The sequence below is a fragment of the Arachis hypogaea genome, chromosome 15 (assembly GCF_003086295.3).
Source record: "Arachis hypogaea cultivar Tifrunner chromosome 15, arahy.Tifrunner.gnm2.J5K5, whole genome shotgun sequence".
Taxonomy (NCBI): domain Eukaryota; kingdom Viridiplantae; phylum Streptophyta; class Magnoliopsida; order Fabales; family Fabaceae; genus Arachis; species Arachis hypogaea.
The window spans coordinates 51,653,231-51,673,585 of NC_092050.1; positions in this window are offsets into that span (position 1 = coordinate 51,653,231).

The window sequence follows — 20,355 nt, forward strand, 5'->3', positions numbered from 1 at the left end:
TAATAAATCCATAACACATGAAAGGGAATTAAAAGAAGACATGATTATTGGAATGGAAAAATAAATTAAAATGGAAGAAATAATCCTTGTATCAATTAATCATGAAAGTATTCAAATGACAAAATTGAACAAAGCAAAGAACATGGAAGAATAAAACCAAGTTAAGAGAACGAACTAGAATGACGAGGTCATGATGAGGAAATAACTCTTCTCAATGTTCCAATGCTAAGATCAATTCCCAAAATTAATTTTCAAAAACCTAGAGAGAAAAACCTAGAGGAGGAAAAAAAACTAGATCTCCAACTATCAACTGTGTAGAATGAATGTTCTTCTTTGTTTCTGCATATTCTCTGGCTCTAGTCTGCTGTTCCGGGCCGAAAACTGGGTCGAAATAAGGTCCAAAATTGCCCCCAGCGAAGTCTGCAGATTATACAGATCGCACATGTCACGCGATCGCGTCATCCATGCGGACGCATCATTCGCGCTTTTCCTTGCCACGCGTTTGCGTCGTCCACGCTACCGCGTCGCCTGAGCTTTTCCAATCCGCGCGGCCGCGTGAGCCCTGCGGCCGCGTCATTACGATTTGCTCTCCTTCGCGCGGTCGCGTGAGCCATGCGACCGCATCACTTCTCGCTGGTTATCTCCTCAAATTCTTGTGTTCCTTCCATTTTTGCTAGCTTCCTTTCCAATCTCCAACTCATTCATGCCCTATAAAGTCTGAAACATTCAACACACAGATCACAGCATTGAATGGAATAAAGGAGAATTAAAAATACATAATTAAAGTCTTTAGGAAGCGGTTTCCAAACATGTTATAAATTCAGGAAGGAATTATAATTTCATGCTAATTTAATTAATAAGTGGGTAATGATCATGATAAAACCACACAATTAAACGCAATATAAACCATAAAATAGTGGTTTATCATTTATCATAGGCTTAAAGTTGGCTAACAAGGGTTGATGAAAGGTAGCTCGTTTGGGTAAGTGAGTTAAATGACATGATGGCTTCAATCATATAAATGCATGTCTACATGGAATAATGGACATAAAGAATCGAACAAATCAAAGATCACAATCATAGAAAGAGAACAATCACACACAAGAATGAAATTAAGTGGTTATAAAATGTAACCACACAATGAAGCTCAAATCTCACATGCTTGTGTTCTTACCTCAAAATCCATGTTCCAATATACATTCTTCAAGCAAGATTGACACAAAAAAATTTTTAAATTGGTAGGGTGCCCTAAAGATGATTTTTTGGAAAAGAAGTTATTACCCTAACCAACCAAGTAGTCCTAACATGCAAATAGTGTTCAAATACAAAAAACTAAGCATGCAATCTATCCTAACTAAAGGAAGAAAAACCAAAATCATAGGTGTTGAAAAAAAAAAGAATACCTACGGAAGTCGGTAACTGACCTCCTCACATTTAAAATTTCGCACGGTCCTACATGCCTTGGGTGATGCGCAAGGTAGGATCAAGGCCGCCACCTCCATCATCCGAGTCCTGAGTACTTGCTCCACTGTGGTCCGAGGCGGATGAGGAGATATGCGGTTCTTCCGTAGGCGGGTTGAGAAAACCCCAAAGCTTCTTCATATAAGCAAATCGGCATTTGTTACACCTCTTATATCGGTCTATCTTCTCATGAAGCTCCATGAGAAATTGATGGGTTGACTTTGCTGGTGCGGATGAAGTGGTAGGAATGGTGGGAGGAGGAGCTATGTCAAGGCCCGTGGCATCCATGGAGGGTTGAAGGTATTTCCCGCTCAGGACGATATCGCCCTTTGCCGGAATTGTAGCTTTCATGTCCGTAGCCTCGCATGGGACACCAGCAGTAGCAGCCAAATCAGATTCCAAAGCGGAAAATGCAACTAAGAGAAAAAAAAAGAAAAGAGCAATTAAATGCAACTAATAAGAGAAAGAAAAATTAGAATAAGACACAAGAAGGAAGAAGGAGTAGGAATGAACCTTGAGAAGGGAAAGAGAGCAACGTGAGTAGAAGGTTGAAAATATGAGAGGAGAGGGGGGAAGAAAGAGAGAAGAGAGAAAGTATGGTGTTGCCGGGGGCGGCGGTGGTGGTCGGAGATAATGTGGTGGAAGATGGGAGAAGAAGGGATTGACGTGTGCGCACACTCCACGCGTACGTGTAGATGGTTGGAGAAAGAAGGTGACGCATAAGCGTTGCCCACGCGTACGCGTGGGTTACAGAAAAGAGAGGAGACGCGTATGCGTCAAGGGACGTGCACGCGTGGACAGAGTTATGCCTTGGGCACAGAGCTAGCACAAAGTAGCCCTAACTCTCGGGTTTTTGTACCAGGAGTGGCGTGTAGCACAATCGACATGTACGCGCAAAGCACGCATATGCGTGGATTTCAAAAATGGCGATTGACGCGTACGCGTCACCCACGCTTACGCGTGGGTCGCTTGGCACAACATAGGCGTGAAATGAGCATAACTCTCTAGTTTTTGTACCAGAGAATCCAAGACTCGCAACCGACGCATAGGTGTCCTCCACGCATATGCGTGGATATGCGAAATGGCAATGGACGCGTAAGCGTCACCTACGCTTACTGTTGGAGGGAAAAATGATTCTACACAAACTCACCAGCAAGTGTACCGGGTCGCATGAAGTAGTAATAACTCACAAGAGTGAGGTCGATCCCCCAGGGATTGATGGATTGAGAAACTTAGGTGATGAATTTAGTTAAGCGAACAGTTGATGATTTGAGTGAAACTTGATTTGAAGAAGTAAAATTGCAAGAAAATAAAAGGGAAAGGGTAAATTGACAAAATCTTAAAGTGCAGAAGAAGTAAATTGCAGAAACTTAAAGTGCAAGAAAGTAAAAGAGCTGAAACTTAAATTGCAAGAAAGGTAAATAACTGAGACTTAAAGTGCAAGAAATTTAAATTGCTGAATCTAAATTGACAAGAAAATTTAATTGCATTAATAATAAAGGGAATTGGGTATTGGGATTCAAATTGAACTAGAAAATGTAAATTGAAGTAAATCAGAAAACTATGAGATGCAGAGATTCAGATTTGGATCTCAATAGCAAAACAGAAATGGAAAATTTGCAAAGGAATCAAAACGGAGTGAGAACTTGGATCAGATCTAAAATCTTAAAGAAAAATGAAAAATTGCCTTCAAATAAAAAAATAGAAAGGAACTCAAATCTCAATTGCTCTTTTGACCAAAGCAGAAAAGAAGAAATTGCAGAAGAAGTTAAATGAAAACAGAAAAGAAGATTCAGATTCAAATTCCAATTCTTAGAACTATAAAAAGGAAAAGCAAAAGATGATTCTCAGTTGAAGAATCTCAGTGGAGTTCTTCAATCTAAGTTCAAAGATCAAAACAAAAAATAGAAGTTGCAGAAGAAAGAACAAACCGAAAGAAAACTTAGATCTAATCCCCAATTCCCCAAATTCAAAAGAAAATTTAAAAGAGAGCCAAAAGTAAAAGTAAAACAAAAATGTGAAGTAAAGGTCCTTCTCAAATCAAAATTGCTCCTATTTATACACTTTCTATTTTCAGTCATCAAAACTTGGAGTGGGCTTTTGTTGATTTGGATTTGGCCTTGAATAAGTGGATTTGAGGTGCTTGGTGGCTTGGGTCTCCTCCCAGTGGAGCGCTCAGTGCATGATTTGAGCGCTACGTTCACTTTGCTTGCATGCTTCCTCACGTGCCAATTTTGGTGCGCAATGTGCCTCCTCTAGCACTCTCTTTTTGAGCGCTGCGCTCACTCATTGAGCGCTCTCCCTGATGACAAGTCATCTTAGCCTAGTTTCACTAGTCTTTTTCCTTTGTTTTCATTTAGTTTTATGCACTTTCTTGTGCCACAAGTAAGCCAATTGGGTGGAATATCATGTTTCCTTAGATTCAATCAACTATGGATGAATTGATGCATTTTCATGAGTTTTATGCCATAATTGCTTATATGACAAGAAAAAGAATAACTCTCATGATTAGAGCATAGCTTTGATGCAATTGTTGGTTGATGATAGGTGGAATAAAGCTTGGAAGAAGGTTGCAAAAATGGGCTTGAAAAGAGGGATTCACGTTTGAGCTAACGTTTGCCTCAAACGTTAACTCAAACGTGAGAAGCAGATGAAAAACACCCTAGAGAAGAGCAAACGTTGGCTGAAGAAGGAGCAAGGAAAGGCAACGTTTGCGCCAACGTTTGCCTCAAACGTGAGGTCAAACGTTGGCGCCAAAGAGAAGAGAAAGAGCACTCCTGGGCATGGCAACGTTTGAGCCAACGTTTGCCTCAAACGTGAGGTCAAACGTTGGCCACATATTAGCAAGGAGAAGCACCCCTGGAGCAAACCAACGTTTGCACCAACGTTTGCCTCAAACGTGAGGTCAAACGTTGGCGCCATAAAAGCAAAGAAGAGCACCTCTGTTTGATGCATTGAGTGAGCCACGTTTGCGCCAACGTTTGTCTCAAACGTTGGGCCAAACGTTGGCCAAAGGAGTAGCATGGGGGAACCACGTTTGAGCTCACGTTTGACCTCAAACGTTAGCTCAAACGTGGAAGACAGCAACTTAGCCGAGCTGCATAATGTCACACAAGGGACGTTTGAGTCAACGTATTCCTCAAACATTGACTCAAACGTGAATGGTTCATGGCCCGGTTCACTAATGGATTTCTTCCCAACACTAAGAGCAATCAACGGAGGCTACTATCAACCCAATTCCATCAAGGCTAAAGGCCCAATTCAAGGCTTAATGATCATTTGAAGAAAGTGTATAAATAGCTTAGGATTTGAAGTTTTAGGGAGCTTCCTTTTTAGAATTTTTAATACTTGCAGTAGAGAGCTCACCTTAGTAGTTGCTTTTAGAATTTGAGAGTTCCTAGGAAAGAGAATTGAATTCTCTTCCTCTGGGTTGTTTTTGTTTTCTTTTCTACACACTTTGTCTGAGTCTTGAGTGTTGAGAATTGAAGGAATTCTGTTTCAATCTCACCTTGAGATCTTTCTGTTTTGATTTACTGCATCATTGAGAATTTACGATTTCACTTCTTTTCTTCTACTGCTGGATCTTTACTTTTCTTGCAATTGAATTCTCAATTTGGATCTAGGAAGGCATTGAGATCTAGACTTGGTTATCTAGTCTCTTGGGTCCTGAGATCTGGAGTCATCATTTTATTTTCTCTATTGAATGCTTTTCAAATTCATTTACGTTTCCATTTTAGATCCAGTTCAATTCAAGTCATATTCTATTCTTCTATGTGTTGAGATTTACTGTTCTTTTGTTTAATTATTGCAATCCCACATCCCTGACCCATTTACAATTCAAGCCATTTACATTTCTTGCACTTTAAGATTCTGCAATTTACATTTCTTGCGTTCTAAGTTTCTGCCATTTAATTTCTTGTTCTTTGAGATTCAACACTTTTATTTTCTGTTCTCTTTAATTTCCTGCAAATTACCCATTCCCTTTTACATTCTATGCAATTTAATTCTTGTTGAACACAAATTCACTCAAATCAACTTCTGTTTGCTTGACTAAATCAACCACTAAACTAAAATTGCTCAATCCTTCAATCCTTGTGGGATCGACCTCACTTTAAGTGAGTTATTATTACTTGATGCGACCCGGTACACTTGCCGGTGAGTTTTGTATTGGATCATTTTCCACACATCACTCCCTTGGCTTCTTTGAGTGCAGCACCATTTGGTGCTCCCTTGCTGAGTGGTACACTCAAATTTTGAGCGCTGCTTCCTTGGTGATGGCACAAGCTTTCTCACCCAAGCTTGCAATCCACAAAAACGTTGAAAAAGTGAGCGCCACGCTCTAATTTTGAGTGCTACCCCTTGGTGCGTGCCTTCCTTGGGCGTTGCATTAGTGAACTCCATGCTCACTCATTGAGCGTTACACCATTTGGTGCGTGGGATGGCCTTGCCTAGCGCTCCCTTTTTGAGCGTTGCGCTCCCTTTTTGAGCGCTGCGCTCCCTTTTTGAGCGCTGTGCTCTCCTTTTGAGTGCTCCTTAGTGTGAGATGCACAAGGCTTCCTCCCCAATTATGAAAAGCACGAAAAAGGTGCAAAAGTGAAAGTCACTCTCACTAGAGAAGTGAACGCTAGCTACTTTGCCTCCTCCTTTCTTCATTTCTTCATTTCTTCACCTTCAAGCAACCAAACAAGCAATGAAAGTCTCACCAAAATTATAAGGTCTTTGCATCATTCATAAAATCAATTAATTCTAGCGTAATTCTTATGATTTTGTGTAAAATAAATGATGTTTGATTGATTCAAAATAATCATGAAAATCCACTCTAATCACTTACTTATTGTGCAAGAAAGTGCATAAAACCTAATGAAACAAGTGAAAAATGCTTGTAAAACTAGCATAAGATGACTTGTCATCACAACACCAAACTTAAACCTTGCTTCTCCCCAAGCAAGCACTAAACATGAGAAGAAATGAAACAAAACAGAGAAGTATATGTATCCTTATTTAGCAGGTAATAGAATTTGATCTATGGGGTTTTATGCAAATAAAAATGCAGCTCAATTATTCTTTGCTGATAGATATGAAATGTCTCTTTGAGTATTCACTAGAGTTACTGCTATAATGCCTTGTTCTTTCATTGATCCATGTTAGATTTTTCCTTCTTTCTTTTGCTTAGAACCTTATTTCTCAATGATAGCTCAGTATCAAGTGTTGCAGCAACCTTTTGGCTCAATTTTTCTCAACACCTCTTCACTACAGACACTTGGCTCATAATTCTTCTTAGGAACATTGATGCCCAGCACCTCTTTGGGTTACTAAATGCTTTGTAACTAGGTTGCTCATGATAATGGACTTTCGGTTGGTAATCTCGGATTAGTTAATCCAAGTTACCAAGTTTTAAAAGACTCCTCAGAACCTAATTGTCCAAGCATATCCTAGTACAAGAAGCATCACAGACATATGTCCTAAGGTCCAAGCTATTGGTGTCCAGCCTTATTATTTGTTTCTTTCTTTCTTGTTGCCAATCCTTGGCTTTTCTTTTCTTTTTCTTTCTTACTTTTCTTCATTTCCCAGGGATGTTCATTAATAACAGGTTTTATAATAGCAAATGAGTTTACACTACAAAGAACATTCTATTCTGCAGCTTTTATTATTGAGCTTATCATCTAATCAAGCAATTACCACCACAAGTCTTTATTCTAATTCCTACTACATTGGACAATCACTTTCTATTTCAAACATTTTCTCTTATTGATGCAAAAGGGAAACAAGGCATGAATTTTATGCAGATGAGTGATAACAAGCATTTAAACTAGTGTAGACATCAAAATTTACACTATTTGAACTAAACATCAAGGTAAACAGCAGCTTCTCATTCAGAATATTTCATAGCAAAGTGAATTTTGTGACAATACAACCTCTCAGGAGTGTCTTGCAGCTGTCATTGTCATCCCTTACTTTCGCATTTCCCTTGGTGATGATTCTTTTAAGAGGCTGGGTGTCTTTTCTGCATAATTATTGGAAGTTGCTTGTTTTTCCAAGCACTTAGGCAGATGGTTAGCATGCATGAATTATTGTAGGTTCTTGAACTTACTTTGGTGAGGGAACACCAAACTTGGTCCCTTGCTACTGTCTACGATGCATCAGTTACATGAAACCATGTGTTTTTGCTAAAAGTAATAAAACTAAAAAGTAGAAGACAGACAATGGTTTGGTGATTTCCCTGATTGCTTGGAGCTAGTAACCATTTATGCAGAGGGTTGAAATGTGTTTTTTTTTTAAATGAGATTTTTGGTGGAACACCAAACTTAGCATCCTTCATTCACCCTTAAATTATTTTGGTGTGCAACACCAAACTTAGCTCCTTGCAATACATATAAGTCTACTTAACCTTTTTATTGAAATAGTTTAAGAAAGGAAAACTACCTCTGGTTGGGTTGCCTCCCAACAAGCACTCTTTTAATGTCACTAGCTTGACATTCTTCATTCTTGCTCAACTCAATTTCTGAATCTCCTTCTCTTTGTCCCAAGGGCCTCCCAAATAATGCTTTGCCCTGTGACTGTTTGCTGTGAAATTTCTCTTTGTTGCTTCATCTAGGAGTTCAAGGCTTCCATAAAGGAGAACCTTTGTCACCAAGCAGGGGCCAGTCCATTTGGACTTGAGTTTGTGGTGCACAAATTGTGAATCACACTTTTCACAGTTCGTACCACTAACCAGCAAGTGCACTGGGTCGTCCAAGTAATACCTCACGTGAGTAAGGGTCGAATCCCACGGAGATTGTTGGTTTGAAGCAATCTATGGTTATCTTGTAAATCTTAGTCAGGAAGTCAATTATGTTTATCAGTTGAATTGCGAATAACCAAGAGAGCATAAATTAAAGGTTACTTGTTATGCAGTAATGGAGAATATGTTGGAGTTTTGGAGATGCTTTGTCTTCTGAATCTCTGCTTTCCTCTGTCTTCTGATTCACGCACGCACGTCCTCCTATGGCAAGCTGTATGTAGGGGATCACCGTCGTCAATGGCTACATCCCATCCTCTCAGTGAAGAATATGCTCACATGCTCTGTCACAGCACGACTAATCATCAGTCGGTTCTCGATCATACTGGAATAGGATTCTTCATCCTTTTGCATCTGTCACTAATGCCCAGCACTCACGAGTTTGAAGCTCGTCACAGTCATTCGATCATTGAATCTTACTCGGAATACCACAGACAAGGTTTAGACTTTTCGGATTCTCATGAATGCCGCCATCAGTTCTAGCTTATACCACGGAGATTCTGATTAAGGAATCTAAGAGATACTCATTCAATCGGATATAGAATGGAGGTGGTTGTCAGGCACACGTTCATGGTTTGAGGAAGGTGATGAATGTCATGGATCATCACCTTCATCACAGTTAAGCGCGAATGAACATCTTAGATAGGAACAAGTGTGTTTAAATGGAAAACAGAAATACTTGCATTAATTCATCGAGACACAGTAGAGCTCCTCACCCCCAACAATGGAGTTTAGAGACTCATGCCGTCAAAGAGTACAAAGTTCATATCTAAAATGTCATGAGATGCAAAATAAGTCTCTAAAAGTTGTTTAAATACTAAACTAGTAGCCTAGGTTTACAAAAAATGAGTAAACTATGATGGATGATGCAGAGATCCACTTCTGGGGCCCACTTGGTGTGTGCTGGGGCTGAGATTTAAGCAATTCATGTGCAGAGGCCATTTGTGGAGTTGAACGCCAGTTTTTGTGCCAGTTTGGGCGTTCAACTCCAGCTTTTGATCCTTTTCTGGCGCTGGACGCCAGAATTGGGCAGAGAACTGGCGTTGAACGCCAGTTTACGTCATCTATCCTTGTGCAAAGTATGGACTATTATATATTTCTGGAAAGCCTTGGATGTCTACTTTCCAACGCAATTGGAAGCATGCCATTTCGAGTTCTGTAGCTCCAGAAAATCCACTTTGAGTGCAGGGTGGTCAGAATCCAACAGCATCAGCAGTCCTTTTTCTGCCTGAATCAGATTTTTGCTCAGCTCCTTCAATTTCAGCCAGAAAAATACCTGAAATTACAGAAAAACACACAACTCATAGTAAAGTCCAGAAATATGAGTTTTTCCTAAAAACTAATGAAAATAGACTAAAAACTAACTAGAACATACTCAAAACTATATGAAATTAACCCCAAAAAGCGTATAAAATATCCGCTCATCACAACACCAAACTTAAACTGTTGCTTGTCCTCAAGCAACTAGACAAATAAAATAGAAGACTAATAGGTTGAGAAGTAATAATATCTCAGAGTTTTTGAGTGAAGCTCAGATTCTAATTAGATGAGCGGGACTAGTAGCTTTTTGCTTCTGAACAGTTTTGGCATCTCACTTTATCCATTGAAGCTCAGAGCGATTGGCATCTATAGGAACTTAGAATTCAGATAGTGTTATTGATTCTCCTATTTCAGTGTGATGATTCTTGAACACAGCTATTTTATGAGTCTTGGCCATGGCCCTAAGCACTTTGTTTTCCAGTATTACCACCGGATACATAAATGCCACAGACACATAATTGGGTGAACCTTTTAGATTGTGACTCAGCTTTGCTAAAGTCCCCAATTAGAGGTGTCCAGAGTTCTTAAGCACACTCTTCTTTTTGCCTTGGACCTTGACTTTAACCGCTCAGTCTCAAGTTTTCACTTGACACCTTCACGCCACAAGCACATGGTTAGGGACAGCTTGGTTTAGCCGCTTAGACCAGGATTTTATTCCTTTAGGCCCTCCTATCCACTGATGCTCAAAGCCTTGGGATCCTTTTTATTTGCCCTTGCCTTTTGGTTTTAAGGGTTATTGGCTTTTTTCTCTTGCCTCTTGGTTTTAAGAGCTTTTGGATTTTTCTGCTTGCTTTTTCTTTTTCTTTCTAATTTTTTTTCTGCAAGCTTTGTTCTTTGCTGCTTTTTCTTGCTTCAAGAATCATTTTTATGATTTTTCAGATTATCAATAACATGTCTCATGTTCATCATTCTTTCAAGAGCCAACATATTTAACAGTCTTAAACAACAAATTCAAAAGACATATGCACTGTTCAAGCATTCATTCAGAAGACAGAAAGCATTGCCACCACATTTAACTAATTAGAATTTCTCTTATTAAAACTCGAAATTTTATTGCCTCTTATTCAAAAGATCTACTACTTTATTCGTGTTTGCTAATGATGAGAAAAATAAACTATAGCTTAATTGGAGATAAAATCAAAATAGATACTAATTACTACAATATGACTCCTAAGGTAAACTTCTATAAGGACATTGTCATAGAGTTAAGGCAGAAATTGGAAATTAACAACCTTTATTTTGGGGGAACGGGGGTTCCTCTGATCCTTGGGGTGCTTGGTCCTGCAGGAGAAGACTTTTGGTGCTTCAATTCCCTTAAGTCACGCCCTTGCTCCTCTTGTTCTTTAAACATATAGGTCAGCATTTGACTGTGTTCCTTCTGTTCTTTTATTATTTGCTCCATAGCTTCCTGTATCTTGGTAACAGACGTCTCAAGATACTCCCAGTATTCAGATTGAGGGATCTCTGAGAGGAATTCCTGTGCTCTCTTCTTGATGGGATCATCCTGTGCTTGTTGTTTTTCCATTGATGCTTTGGTGATTAGCTTCTCAACTGAGAGATACTCAGTTATTCCCATCCTTACTCCAGCGTCCTTGCAGAGCCGAGAAATCACGCTTGGATAAGCCAACCTGGCCTCTTTAGAATTTTTGTTAGCAATTTTGTAGAGTTCAGCTGAAATCAGCTGATGAACCTCCACTTCCTTTCCCATCATGATGCAATGGATCATCACTGCTCTTTTAACTGTGACTTCAGAATGGTTGCTAGTAGGCAACAGAGAATGCCCAATGAAGTCTAGCCATCCTCTGGCGACTGGTTTGAGATCCTCTCTCTTGAGTTAATTTGGGACACCCTTTGTATTGGTGGTCCACCTGGCTCCAGGGATACATATGTCCTCTAGAATCTTATCCAGGCCCTTGTCTGCTCTCATCATCCTCCTGTTGAAGGAGTCTAGATCATCCTTCAGCTGAGGTAGCTTTAAGATCTCCTGATCCTGTCAGGGTGGGTATGAACAATCTTTCCTCTGACCACGGTCCGATAGTCATAGAGAGCAGTCCCAGATAGTTTCTGCTTGTCAGTTTGCCACATATTAGCATAGAACTCCTGGACCATGTTCCTTCCCACTTTCGTTTCAGGATTAGCTAGGACTTCCCAGCTCCTGATTCGAATTTGCTCCTGGATCTCCGGGTATTCATCTTCTTTAAGATCGAATCTAACTTTCGGGATCACTGATCTCAGACCCATTATTTTGTTATAATGGTCCGAATGTTCTTTAGATAAGAACTTCCCTTGATTCCAAAGTGGTTTTGGAACGCTTTCTTTCTTGCCTCTTGGAGTGGGTTGTTTTCCTTTGGGGGCCATGATCTTAGTGATCGCAGATAAACACACCAAACTTAGAGGTTTGCTTGTCCTCAAGCAAAAGAAAAGAAAGGAGAGGGATAGAAGGAGAGCTAGGTGCAATTGTTGATGGGAGAGGAGGGAGGCCGAACTCAAATTTATAAGGGGGGGAGGGTGGGTTTTCGAAAAAAAAAAAGATAAAGATATGATAAAAAGATTTATTTGGAAAAGATAAGATAGAAGATATGATAAGAGAGGATATAGTTTAAAATTGAGAGGATATGAAAGATTTTTGAGAAAGATAGATTTAATTTTTGAAAAAGATAAAGTGGAGGTTTTGAAAAAGATATTGATGAGTTGAAAAAGATAGATTTGTAAAAAAAAAATTTTGAAAAGAGTTGGATTGAATTTGCAAAGATGCCTGGTGCTTATGGATTAAAATACATTTGATATTTTTTTGTGGTAGGATTTTTAGAAATTATGGAATTTAGAAATCAGGGTTCTTGACATGTTTATGTAAAATCATGCATTGAAACATAAAATTTGAAATTAGAATGGAAAAACGTGTGGAAAAAAAATGAATTTGGCTCCTCCCTGCCTTCCTGGCGTTTGAACACCCAAACACTGCCTGTTTTGGGCGTTCAGCGCCCAAATGCTGCTCTCCTGGGCGTTCAACGCCCAGTTGCTGCCATTACTGGCGTTCAACGCCCAGTGGGTGCCCATTTCTGGCGTTGAACGCCCAGATTGCTACCATTACTGGCGTTTTCTTGCCAGTGAGCTCTTTTTCTCTGTTTTGTGTGCAGATTCCTTCTGTAACCCTGTGAACTTATGCAACTGATTATTTACCTTGTTATCAATGAACTCTATATAAACAAATAAAAATAAAAATAGAAATAGGGCAAAATGCTTAGAGGATTGATGCCCCATGGCTGGGTTGCCTCCCAGCAAGCGCTTCTTTATTGTCTTTAGCTGGACCTTGCTGAGCTTTTAATCTAGCTTCAGCCTTGAGCATTCTTGCTCAATGTTGCCTTCAAGATAATGCTTGATTCTCTGTCCATTGACAATGAACTTCTTATCAGAATCAATATCTTGAAGCTCCACATAACCATAAGGTGATACACTTGTAATCACGTATGGTCCCCTCCACCGGGATTTCAGTTTCCCGGGGAATAGCCTGAGTCTAGAGTTAAACAACAGAACCTTCTGTCCTGGTTCAAAGATTCTAGATGACAGCTTTCTGTCATGCCACTTTTTTTATTTTTCTTTATAAAGCTTGGCATTTTCGAAAGCTATGAATCTGAATTCCTCTAGCTCATTTATCTGGAGCAATCATTTTTCTCCTGCTAGTTTGGCATCAAAGTTTAGGAATCTAGTTGCCCAGTAGGCCTTATGTTCCAGTTCCACGGGCAGGTGACATGCCTTACCATACACGAGTTGGTATGGAGAGGTACCTATAGGGGTCTTGAATGCTGTCCTGTAAGCCCACAGAGCATCATCCAAGCTCCGTGCCCAATCCTTTCTACGGGTATTTACTGTCCGTTCCAGAATTCTCTTTAATTCTCTATTAGAGACTTCAGCTTGCCCATTGGTTTGTGGATGATATGGAGTGGCCACCTTGTGGCGAATTCCATACCGAACCATGGCAGAGTAAAGCTGTTTATTGCAGAAGTGAGTGCCCCCATCACTGATTAGTACTCTAGGGACACCAAACCTGCTAAAGATATGTTTCTGGAGGAACTTCAGCACCGTTTTAGTATCATTGGTGGGTGTGGCAATAGCCTCAACCCATTTTGATACATAGTCAACTGCCACCAGAATATAAGTGTTAGAGTATGATGGTGGGAATGGTCCCATGAAGTCAATTCCCTATACGTCAAACAACTCAATTTCCAAGATTCCTTGTTGAGGCATGGCGTAACCATGAGGCAGATTACCAGCTCTTTGGCAACTGTCACAGTTACGTACAAACTCTCGGGAATCTTTATAGAGTGTGGGCCAATAGAAGCCACATTGGAGGACCTTGATGGCTGTTCGCTCACCTCCAAGATGGCCTCCATATTGAGATCCATGGCAATGCCATAGGATCCTCTGTGCCTCTTCTCTAGGCACACACCTACGGATTATTCCGTCTGCACATCTCTTAAAGAGATAGGGTTCATCCCACAAGTAATACTTTGCATCAGTAATTAATTTCTTCTTTTGTATCCTGTTGTACTCCTTGGGTATGAACCTTGCAGCTTTATAGTTTGCAATATCGGCAAACCATGGTCCTTCCTGAATGGCAAATAAATGCTCATCAGGAAACGTCTCAGAGATCTCAAGAAAGGGGAGGGACGTCCCTTCCACTGGCTCTATCCGGGACAGATGATCAGCCACTTGGTTCTCTGTCCCTTTTCTGTCTCTTATTTCTATATCAAACTCTTGCAGAAGCAATACCCATCTGATGAGCCTGGGTTTTGAATCCTGCTTTGTGAGTAGATATTTAAGAGCAGCATGGTCAGTATACACAATCACTTTTGATCCTACTAAGTATGATCTGAACTTGTCAATGGCGTAAACCACTGCAAGTAATTCTTTTTCTGTGGTTGTGTAATTTTTCTGGGCATCATTTAGAACGCGACTGGCATAATAAATGACATGCAGAAGCTTGTCATGCCTCTGTCCCAATACTGCACCAATGGCATGATCACTGGCATCACACATTAGCTCAAATGGTAACGTCCAGTCTGGTGCAGAAATGACTGGTGCTGTGACCAGCTTAGCTTTCAGCGTTTCAAACGCCTGCAGGCACTCTGTGTCAAAGACAAATGGCGTGTCAGTAGCTAGCAGATTGCTTAGAGGTTTTGCGATTTTTGAAAAATCCTTTATAAACCTCCTATAGAATCCTGCATGCCCCATAAAGCTTCTGATTGCCTTAACATTGGCAGGTGGTGGTAATTTTTCAATTACCTCTATTTTTGCTTGATCCACCTCTATTCTCTTGTTTGAGATTTTATGCCCAAGGACAATTCCTTCAGTCACCATGAAGTGACACTTTTCCCAGTTTAAAACTAGGTTGGTCTCTTGGCATCTTTTCAGAACAAGCTTCAGGTGATCAAGATAGGAGCTGAATGAGTCTCCATATACTAAGAAGTCATCCATGAAGACTTCCAGAAATTTTTCCACCATATTAGAGAAAATAGAGAGCATGCATCTCTGGAAGGTTGCAGGCGCATTACATAGCCCAAATGGCATCCTTCTATAAGCAAACACTCCGGATGGACATGTGAATGCTGTTTTCTCTTGATCCTGGGGATCTACTGCAATCTGGTTATATCCTGAGTAGCCATCCAAAAAGCAGTAATAATCATGACCTGCTAGTCTTTCTAGCATCTGGTCTATGAATGGTAAAGGAAAATGATCCTTTCTGGTGGCTGTATTGAGCCTTCTATAGTCAATACACATGCGCCACCCTGTAACTGTTCTTGTAGGAACCAGTTCATTTTTTTCATTATGAATCACTGTCATGCCTCCCTTTTTTGGGACGACTTGGACAGGGCTCACCCAGGGGCTATCAGAAATAGGATAAATAATCCCAGCCTTTAGTAGTTTGGTGACCTCTTTCTGCACTACTTCTTTCATGGCTGGATTTAGCCGCCTCTGTGGTTGAACCACTGGTTTGGCATTATCCTCCAATAAGATTTTGTGCATGCATCTAACTGGGCTTATGCCCTTAAGGTCACCTATGGACCACCCAAGAGCTGTCTTGTGTGTCCTTAGCACTTGAATAAGTGCCTCCTCTTCCTGTGAATTTAAAGCAGAGCTTATGATCGCTGGAAAAGTGTCACCTTCTCCCAGAAACGCATATTTCAAGGATGGTGGTAATGGCTTGAGCTCGGGTTTAGGAGGTTTCTCCTCTTCCAGAAGAAATTTCAGAGGCTCTTTCATGTCCTCTGAATCCTCTAAATCAGGCTGAACATCTTTAAAGATGTTTTCCAACTCTGATTCAAGACTCTCAGCCATGTTGATCTCTTCTACCAAAGAGTCAATAAGATCAACTTTTATGCAGTCTTTTAATATGTCTGGATGCTGCATGGCTTTGACAGCGTTCAGCTTGAACTCATCATCATTGACTCTCAGGGTTATTTCCCCCTATTGGACGTCAATGAGGGATTGTCCAGTTGCTAGGAAGGGTCTTCCTAGAATGAGAGTAGCACTCTTGTGCTCCTCCATTTCCAGCACAACAAAGTCAGTGGGAAAGGCGAATGGCCCAACTCTGACAATCATGTCTTCAATCACGCCTGATGGGTATTTAGTAGAACCATCAGCAAGTTGGAGACATATCCGGGTTGGTTTAACTTCTTCAGTTAAGCCAAGCTTTCTGATAGTGGATGCAGGTATTAGGTTGATGCTTGCCCCAAGATCGCATAAAGCTGTCTTGGTGCAATTACCTTCTAATATGCATGGTATCAGAAAACTCCCAGGGTCTTTAAGCTTTTCAGGAAAGCTTTTCAGAATGACTGCACTGCATTCTTCAGTGAGGAGAACTCTTTCTGTTTCTCTCCAATCCTTCTTATAACTCAAGATCTCTTTCATGAACTTGGCATAAGAAGGTATTTGCTCAAGTGCTTCTGCAAATGGAATCTTTATTTCAAGAGTCCTGAGATAATCTGCAAAGCGAGCAAATTGCTTATCCTGCTCCTCTTTCTGGAGTTTTTGAGGATAAGGTATCTTGGCTTTATATTCTTCAACCTTAGTTGCTGCAGGTTTATTGCCTACAGAAGTGGTTGAAGAAGCCTTTTTAGAGGGGTTGTTATCAGCATTTGTGTGTGTCTGATCCCTCACTGGCGATTGAGTGCCAGAGTTAGAAGCTGGAGTGAAACTGGACGCCAGCTCCTTGTCTGATCCTGGCGTCTGAACACCAGAACTGTGCCCATTTTGGGCGTTCAGCGCCAGGTCTTGCCCATTTTGGGCGTTCAACGCCAGATCCTTGCCCATTTCTGGCGTTGAACGCCAGTCCTGCCTTGTTTCTGGCGTTGAACGCCAGTCCTGAGCATGGTCTGGGCGTTCAGCGCCAGCCTTCCACCAATTTTCTGGCGTTTTAGTTCCAGAATTACTTTTCCCTGGGCTCTTACTGTCCTCAGGTGAATTTTAGGTGGTTTGCTCATTTCTTAGCTTTTTGCTACCTTGAGGTGGGGTATTTAATGTTTTCCCACTTCTTAGTTGAACTGCTTGGCATTCTTCTGCTATTTGCCTTGACAGCTGCTGCTTTGTTTGCTTAAACTATTCATCCATATGTATATTAGCCATCCTTGTCTCTTGTAACCTTTCTTTGAATTCGGCTAACTGCTTTGTTAGAAAGTCCAATTGCTGATTGAATTCAGCAGCTTGTTTTACAGGACTGAGTTCAGCAGTTGCTCTCTTAACCTTTTCTTTCATGGAAGAGTCATTGCTTAGGTACAGATGCTGATTCCTGGCAACTGTATCAATGAGCTCTTGAGCCTCTTCAATTGTCTTTCTCATGTGGATAGATCCACCAGCTGAGTAATCAAGAGACATCTGAGCTCCTTCTGCAAGCCCATAATAGAAGATGTCTAACTGAACCCACTCTGAAAACATTTCAGAGGGACATTTTCGTAGCATCTCTCTGTATCTTTCCTAGGCATAATAAAGAGATTCATTATCTCCTTGTTTAAAGCCTTAGATGTCCAGCCTTAGCTGTGTCATCCGTTTTGGGGGAAAGTACTGATTCAGGAATTTTTCTGTTAGCTGTTTCCATGTCTTTATGCTGGCCTTAGGTTGGTTATTCAACCACCTCTTAGCTTGATCTTTTACAGCAAATGGAAATAGTAATAGTCTGTAGACATCCTGATCTATTTCTTTATCATGTACTGTGTCAGCAATCTGTAGAAACTGTGCCAGAAACTCTGTAGGTTCTTCCTGTGGAAGACCGGAATACTGGCAACTTTGCTGCACCATGATAATGAGCTGAGGATTCAACTCAAAGCTACTGACTCCAATGGAGGGTATGCAGATACTACTCCCATATGAAGCAGTAGAGGGGTTAGAATATGACCCCAGAGTCCTCCTGGACTGTTCATTTCCGCTTAGGTCCATGATGGAGAAAGGGAGATGATTTAAAATAGAAAAACTATTTTTATTTATTTATTTATATATTTATTTCGAAAATGAAATAAATTAAAATAAATAAAAATTGAGTGAAGATTTTCGAAAAACTGAGGAGAGAGAAAGTGGTTAGGAAGTTTTGAAGAGGATATGATGATTTTGAAAAAAAAAGTTTTAAGTTTTGAAATAAAATATGAATTTTTAGAAATATATTTCAAAAAATTGTTTTTAAAATAGAGAGAAAAGATATTTTTGATTTTTAAGAGGAAAGAGAAAAACAATAAGATAGCACAAGATTTAAAATTTTTAGATCTAATGCTCCTTATTTTCGAAAATTTTGGAGGAAAAACACCAAGGAACACGAAACTTAAAAATTTTAAGATCAAGACACAAGAAAAACTCAAGAACACTTTGAAGACTCACAAGAACACAAGAACATGAAGGATGAACACCAAACTTAAAATTTTTAGAAAACCAAAATAAATTTTCGAAAATTTTAAGAAAAATCGACAAGAAAACACCAAACTTAAAGTTTGGCACAGAATTTAGTGGAAAAATTATTTTTTTGAAAAAGATTTTAAAAAGAAAATAAGGATTCTAAAATTTTAACACGACAATAATAAGAGACTCTAAACAAAAAAGGGGAAATTTTTCCTAATCTAAGCAACAAAATAAACCGTTAGTTGTCCAAACACGAACAATCCTCGGCAACAGCGCCAAAAACTTGGTGCACAAATTGTGAATCACACTTTTCACAGTTCGTACCACTAACCAGCAAGTGCACTGGGTCATCCAAGTAATACCTCACGTGAGTAAGGGTCGAATCCCACGGAGATTGTTGGTTTGAAGCAATCTATGGTTATCTTGTAAATCTTAGTCAGGAAGTCAATTATGTTTATCAGTTGAATTGTGAATAACCAAGAGAGCATAAATTAAAGGTTACTTGTTATGCAGTAATGGAGAATATGTTGGAGTTTTGGAGATGCTTTGTCTTCTGAATCTCTGCTTTCCTCTGTCTTCTGATTCACGCATGCACGTCCTCCTATGGCAAGCTGTATGTAGGGATCATCGTCGTCAATGGCTACATCCTATCCTCTCAGTGAAGAATATGCTCACATGCTCTGTCACAGCACGGCTAATCATCTGTCGGTTCTCGATCATACTGGAATAGGATTCTTCATCCTTTTGCATCTGTCACTAATGCCCAGCACTCACGAGTTTGAAGCTCGTCACAGTCATTCGATCATTGAATCTTACTCGGAATACCACAGACAAGGTTTAGACTTTCGGATTCTCGTGAATGCCGCCATCAGTTCTAGCTTATACCACGGAGATTCTGATTAAGAATCAAAGAGATACTCATTCAATCGGATATAGAATGGAGGTGGTTGTCAGGCACACGTTCATGGTTTGAGGAAGATGATGAATGTCATGGATCATCACCTTCATCACAGTTAAGCGCAAATGAACATCTAGATAGGAACAAGCGTGTTTGAATGGAAAACAGAAATACTTGCATTAATTCATCGAGACACAGCAGAGCTCTCACCCCCAACAATGGAGTTTAGAGACTCATGCCATCAAAGAGTACAAAGTTCAGATCTAAAATGTCATGAGATGCAAAATAAGTCTCTAAAGTTGTTTAATATACTAAACTAGTAGCCTAGGTTTACAAAAAAATGAGTAAACTATGATGGATGATGCAGAGATCCACTTCTGGGGCCCACTTGGTGTGTGCTGGGGCTGAGATTTAAGCAATTCACGTGCAGAGGCCATTTGTGGAGTTGAACGCCAGTTTTTGTGCCAATTTGGGCGTTCAACTCCAGCTTTTGATCCTTTTCTGGCGCTGGACGCCAGAATTGGGCAGAGAACTGGCGTTGAACGCCAGTTTACGTCGTCTATCCTTGTGCAAAGTATGAATTATTATATATTGCTAGAAAGCCCTGGATGTCTACTTTCCAACGCAATTGGAAGCATGCCATTTCGAGTTCTGTAGCTCCAGAAAATTCACTTTGAGTGCAGGGAGGTCAGAATCCAACAGCTTCAGCAGTCCTTTTTCAGCCTGAATCAGATTTTTGCTCAGCTCCTTCAATTTCAGCCAGAAAAATACCTAAAATTACAGAAAAAACACACAACTCATAGTAAAGTCAAGAAATATGAGTTTTTCCTAAAAACTAATGAAAATAGACTAAAAACTAACTAGAACATACTCAAAACTATATGAAATTAACCTCAAAAAGCTATAAAATATCCGCTCATCAGTTTGCAGGGAAAACTTTGAGCCTGGAGTTATATAAGAGTACTTGCTGTCTGGTTTTAACTCCTTCTTTGAGATCCTTTTGTCATGCATCTCTTAG